The sequence below is a fragment of the Anarrhichthys ocellatus genome, unplaced genomic scaffold (assembly GCF_004355925.1).
Source record: "Anarrhichthys ocellatus isolate YVR2014 unplaced genomic scaffold, GSC_Weel_1.0 scaffold2, whole genome shotgun sequence".
NCBI classification, from domain to species: Eukaryota; Metazoa; Chordata; class Actinopteri; order Perciformes; family Anarhichadidae; genus Anarrhichthys; species Anarrhichthys ocellatus.
This window is the reverse complement of record NW_022280032.1, coordinates 1,959,107-1,965,394: the sequence shown is the minus strand read 5'-3', so window position 1 is coordinate 1,965,394 and position 6,288 is coordinate 1,959,107.

Below are 6,288 nucleotides of genomic sequence, written 5' to 3'. Positions count from 1 at the left end.
GCGATGGCAAAACGTTAATCGTGGACTATTCCTGGTCTGTGGGGATCCAGAAGTATTCCACCACCTTCCTGCTCCTGCGTGGAGGTGCGGAGTCCGGTCGCTCTCCTCCGAAGGCGGCCAGCTCGTCGAAGTGACTCGGGCCCGGATCCCTGCCCGTGTGTGGGGCGGAGACTTTGAACATGGTCCTGAGGATTCAGTTAAAAGCCAGTGAGTGATTGTACATTTCAAATGCAACAGATCCCTCTCAAGGGGGGAATCCTTTAAATTGACCTTTCACCTTTCTGATCAGGTTTTTCTGTCCACACACACACACACACACCCCTCCATGAACTGAGGCCTTTGTTTTTCCATCCATAAAACCATTTGGGTAATACTGCATTGTCTTCGTTGATATACAAGATTTCCATGTGTTGGTGAAATGAGCTGTTTTTAGGGCCCTCTGGTGGTCATGGTGTTACCTGGATGAACTCCTTTCCGCCTCTTCGGGACCAGATTCAGGGGTGGAGATGTACACGGGGTCACCTTCCTGAACAAAAAAGATAATTTAACACTTTCACATGTGTATTTTATATGTTAACATTATTCAACAACATCTGTAGTCAACTCACCGTAAAATTTCTCGGGGTGCCGTCTTGATTTTTGAGAATTTTAACCCTCTGGTTGCTTTCTGTCATGCAGAGGAAGTAACTCTTGATGTTGGCTTGACACTGTTGGGGAAAACAAACGTAAAATGTACCTTACATTTTTTTTATCCTATGGATCACTCCCCGCTGAGAGGCCCATCCCTCTCGTCTCTAGCGTGTGATCGGTGGCGCTGTCGTGGATGCCCTCTTACTGCTTTGTTCTGCCTCAGGGCCTTCAGGTCCTCCTGACCTCTGACCCCGTCGGCTAACTCCCGGTGCTTCTCCCTCCAGCCCAGACACTCAGCCGTCCTCTCCTGCCTCTCCTTCTCAGCCAGGCGCCTCTCGGCCTCGGCCTCCCGCTGAGCCTGGTTGGCCTTCCCGCCCTCCTCCTCCGCCGCCGCCGCCCTGCGCCTCGAATTCACCTCACTGTGAACACAAGACTTGAACTTACACCCCCAAAATATCTCAATTTTTCTCACTGCAGGAGCACACTCTTGACTGCGCCCCTTTTTTTATTGGCCTTTCGACTTCTATTTTGCAAAGAAAACTTGTGTTTTGAAACTGCTTTGTGCGTCGTGACAGAAATTAAAATGACAATCAGTCATTTTAAAGATCCCGCGGATACAAAAACAAAATGATCAGCACATAAATCACAGCAACAAGTGATTATAGGAGGACACTTAAACCTCTTTATCTATAGTAACCAAGCACAGCAGGAGTTAGGAATTTGCCCCTTTGAAGAATCACCTTAGCTCACTGACCAAAGTGAGCTAAATGAAGGTGAGGAAGAGTAGTTTCTTTTTGAACTTTTAAGGGAGTGTTTGAAATCCACCATTGATCTCGTGAAACGTCTTGGAATGAAAGAGCCCTTCTCTTCTCTGACATTCATTGTTATCATATATTATTATCTCTTCTTCACGTGTCGCTTCCCCCCTCTCCTCTGCTTTCCTCTCAGCTCCTCCGTCCTCCAGTCGAGCTCTCCATTGTGAAAGGTCGAGGCACTGACTGACCTCATTCATCATTCCAGCGGAAATGTTTTTTGTTTTCTTTGTCACAGATGATTTTTAATCATGTTGACAGTCTGTCTCCGATCGAAGATTCATTCTGGACATTTGCCTTGGGCACCGAGTTTAATTTAACCCCGAAAAATAACACGAAAAATGTTGGAAATAAAACCGTGGCGCTCTGGATCAAACTGAAGCAGAGGTCAAAATGATAACTCTTAACTTTTAGCAGCGCCAACTGCTTTGATGCTTCGAGTTTGGCGGCGAATATGGTTTAGGTTAGATGTGGAGCAATTCATCCGAGCTGCTGTTCTTCTTCTCCTGCTGCAATTTATGTTCCCGGCTTTACACTCAGCAGGAGGTAAAAAAACAAAATCCTTTCTAGTTGTTGAAAGATTAGAGCTTAAACGGAGCTAAAGTACTCATACATTTAATGTTGTCAAATTCAAGGCGAATTTTTTTTTTTTTTTATACAAAACTTTCTGCCTATAGTGCAGCTTTAATGTCCCAAAAATGTACGTTGGGTTCACAGCCAGGTGTGGGTGAAACAGACCCACCTCTGTTGGATCTGGACGTTCTCCTCTGTGATCTGTCTCAGCTTGTGTCGGAGGTCGTCTCTGTCCCCCTCCAGGCTCCCGTTCTCCCGCAGCAGGGCCTGTTTCTCCCCCGACACCCGGTCCAGCTTCAGCTTGGTTTCAAAGTAACTCTTCTCTGCTTGTGCAAGTGAAAGCTGCAGGTCTGTGTGCTGCAGAGGGGACAGGCAGGAATCAATGTCACGGGTCAGAATTGAGTCGATTCGGTCCACCGGTAATGTTACATCCTGTTTGTGCTCCAGCTGATTGACGGATATTAATGCTGATCACTAAAAATCCAACATCCAAATCTGGTGGAAATTAAGACTATTAGCCTTCATTTCTGTTTGTTTATCAAGTGTTTCCTCTCATCCCATGATCTGGAGAAAGTACTGGGTTTCTCACTGGCAGCAAAAAGAGAGACCACACCCCTCTGTCCCGTCATTAACCGGCTTCAAGTGTGGCGTAGAATCATTTTTTAAAATCTCACTTTTTGTTTTTAAGAATTCAAATCCATGTGTCTCATCTACGTCGTCTGACCTAAAGATGGTGTCACACTTGTGATGTACAAACGGGGTTTCCCTTTGCGTTTGAGGCTCCTTGATTGTGAAGAGTGAGTGCCGCCACAACTGGAACCTTTTCATCTGTTGGGCTTTAGGATCTGCGCAATCACCTGTTGTGCCCCTTTGCGGGGTCTATATGTCCAACCTGATCACATGGGAGATCATATAAATAGAATTATTAAGTGACACGTCCACTTAATTCGTTTTACTTTCGGCATTTTAAGTCTTTGCTTGGAGGCTTTAAACCAGTAAATATTCAAATTTGAGTCCTGTTGTGTGTGGATTACACTGCAGCTCTAAATAACTGGAGCACCTTGAAGAGCCAGTGACCCATGGGGGAAGGAAATCAGAGAAATAAGTGGAAAACGCGCCTGAAATTTGACCTTTGATCCGTCTGCCACCGTTAGCTTGAGGACAAGTGTCACGATGATGCATTTCAGGCTTTTCACGTGTCATTTTACGCCCCGTCGTTACTGTGAAGCGGTTCTATTTAGGAACAACGTCACGGTCAACAACACACATTTCACTTTAACAGCTATACATACGAAAAGTAAAACACTATCATTTGTATATGTCCTCACTTAAATAACTTTACCTCCAAACCACAGCCTTTCCCAAGTCGTTTTGTTTTCTTAAACACAGCAGATGGAAAATGCACAAAAAATAACTTTTGAAGATATCATATGATCCGCTGTACGAGGATACGGCCTTAAAGCACTGATGTATTTTTAAAAGTGTTTGGAACACCAGTGGAGCTCTGTAACACGGAGGAAAACCTTTCAATGCTATCTATCAATTGTTGGTTTTCATTTGATTTTGTTGACAATAAGAATATATTTTATAACCAGCCTCACGATTCAAGAAAACTTTTCATGACATTTTTGATTACTAACATTATGTCTTATGACTTTTAGTCTTTTATTTTCAGGCCCATATGTTTTGCTTGCAGTTGCTGAATTGGCATTCAACCCATGGCTCCTCTGTCCTACAACTACTGTATAATTGCTTGACGCTAACTGCCAACATTTGGGATGAAGTTACATTCAGCGTAACGTCCCACCCTGACGGAGTCATGATGGATCACCCAAGGAGAGCATCACATGTTGTGCTCTGCATGTAGTTCCACTAATTGCGGCCTCCATTCATCCCCGCTCTGTCGCTAACAAGTCGTATAAATGTGAGCGTGCGGGTCAGCTGACTGTGTCCACCTCTTTCTTAAGATGCTGCAGTTCTTCACTCAGGCGGCTCCTGTCGGCCTCTGCTGTCCCCTTGTCCCGCTGACAGCTGAGGGCCCGAGCCTCAGCCAGGGCCCTGCTCCTCTCCGCCTCCCCTCTGGACTCCTCCGCCTCGTCTGCAGCCCGCGAGCACAGAGTCGCCCTCTGCTGGCTCAAGTACAGCTTCTGCTTCAGCTGATGGGGGGGGGGGGGTAGAGTGAGAGAGAGAGAGAGAGGTGGATGTGAACTGTAGTGACGTGGACATGAAACAGTAGAGGCCTGCCTGTGTTTCTAGATGTAATACGACTCCCAACACAGTGGCTGGGTCCGTGAGCTAGTCAGAGGGGGCCATGGGAGTTGCTCAAAGTCTATCAGAAATTAAAGCTGGAAGCAGCAATGAACCGGCCCGTCACACCTTCAGGGGTACAGGCGAGGTGTGCAAGATACCTGGTGGCGATGGAGGCATCCCTCTACAAAGCTTCATGAGTTTTCTAGCATCCCAAGCACCCCAAAAATACGTCCAAAGTACAAAAATATAGATCAGAATAATGATAATAGTATAATGCTAACAACAAAAACGCCTTCTTTAGCTGCTGCTTCGGAGACGAGCTAAAGCACCACTGCAGATACAATAACCCAGGAACAGAAAAGTAACGTGCTGATGATACTAGTAATCCAAACATGTTCAATAGGGATTTGACTCAACATTGTGCCCTCGACAAGGTGCTGTGTGCCTTAATACAGGTGGTGTTACAGGACAAGTGGCACTGCACTAGACCTGGGTACTCGAGCCCGGTGCTGTTGCGGTTATGGGTCATATTACAGAGGTGCCACTTCTTCTCTGGCTGCTGCAGAGCTTTGCCCAAACTGAGATAACCATCAGGGTAAGACACTGGCATTGTCCAGGCATGAAAAAGTTGTTGCATTATGGGAAATGTAGGATCCAGTGTTTCTGGAGCTTGACTAATACGGACTAGAAGTGAGAATATCTCAGCCTCTTCTGCAGCAATTTCATACCTTCAGTTTTGAATTCAACTTCGATTTTTATCAATTAGATAAAATAACTTAATTTCATCAGTTCTCAGGAGAGACGGGCTCTACTTTTCCTCACCTCGAGTGATGCATTGTTTAAAACCATGCGCAGTGTTGGTGTTTACCTCTTTGACGTGAGCATGCAGCTCCTGGTTCAGGTCCCTGAGGTTCCTCATGGTCAGCTCATTCTCTGTGCGCATCATGATCCGCTCCATGTGGATCTCATTTGATAAGTACTTGTTTTCTTTCCTCAGATCCTCGCATTCCTGGAGAAAGTTTATATCGACACTGACCGCTACTTTGCCAGTAAGAAATTCCTCATTCCCACATTTTTTACACATTTATCAAAGCAAATAATACATTTTTATTCTTAACATCAACCAAAACTCAACCATTTTAGCTTGTATGTTATAGTTTGATGAATATTTAAACTCTGTGATTAAGTGATTAAGGTAGTTGAGAAAGCAAATGGAATCCAGCAAATGTCCAGTTGTCATAAAATATCAAACACTTTAAAGACGACTACAATTTAATGACAACTGGGCAAACTCCTCTGGTGATGAAGATCATGAGATATGATTGAAAGCCCCAGTATAGATGGACTTTATAGATGACTACCTAAATGACTTCAGCAACTCAACATATTCTCCACCAGAGGGAACCGTTAGCTGCCAGGTAGCTTTTGCTCACATTCATGTTTTCCCAACATGTGTTTGTAATGATAGGATGTCAACACCTGATCCGTGTTGTGGAGACAACCACGTGCACAGCAGCACAACGGTAACGCAAGGGAGGTGCTTCATGTCACCGACACCACACGGGCCAGACGGGAAAATAATGCTGTGCATTGTCACGTTCACGGGGAACAAGAGGGGGCTGGAGTGCGGTTGATAAATGCACCGCATGTGTTTTAGGGCACAATGTCACATCTGCACAGCAATTTGATCATTTGCATTGGTGCACACAACCAGACCTATGATTAGACATGTCCTGTTCGGGTATGTGTCGGGTTGAGTAATCTCCTCACGGTACATTCTGTTACACCTATGATGATGTCATGTGTACAGGAAGGCATTTCTTTTTTATTTAAATAAATGACTTCTGAGATTCACCTCATAATTATGAATACAAAAGTAATAATTCTGTGATTAAGTCAGGATTGGGAAGTTAAAATCAGTGTTTTGAGAGGAGGAAATATATTTTAGGATGTAGTTTGAGCCCAGGATTTCTCTCTTTGTTTCTCTCCTGGCCCTCATTTCTTTCTGTATTATGCTTTTATT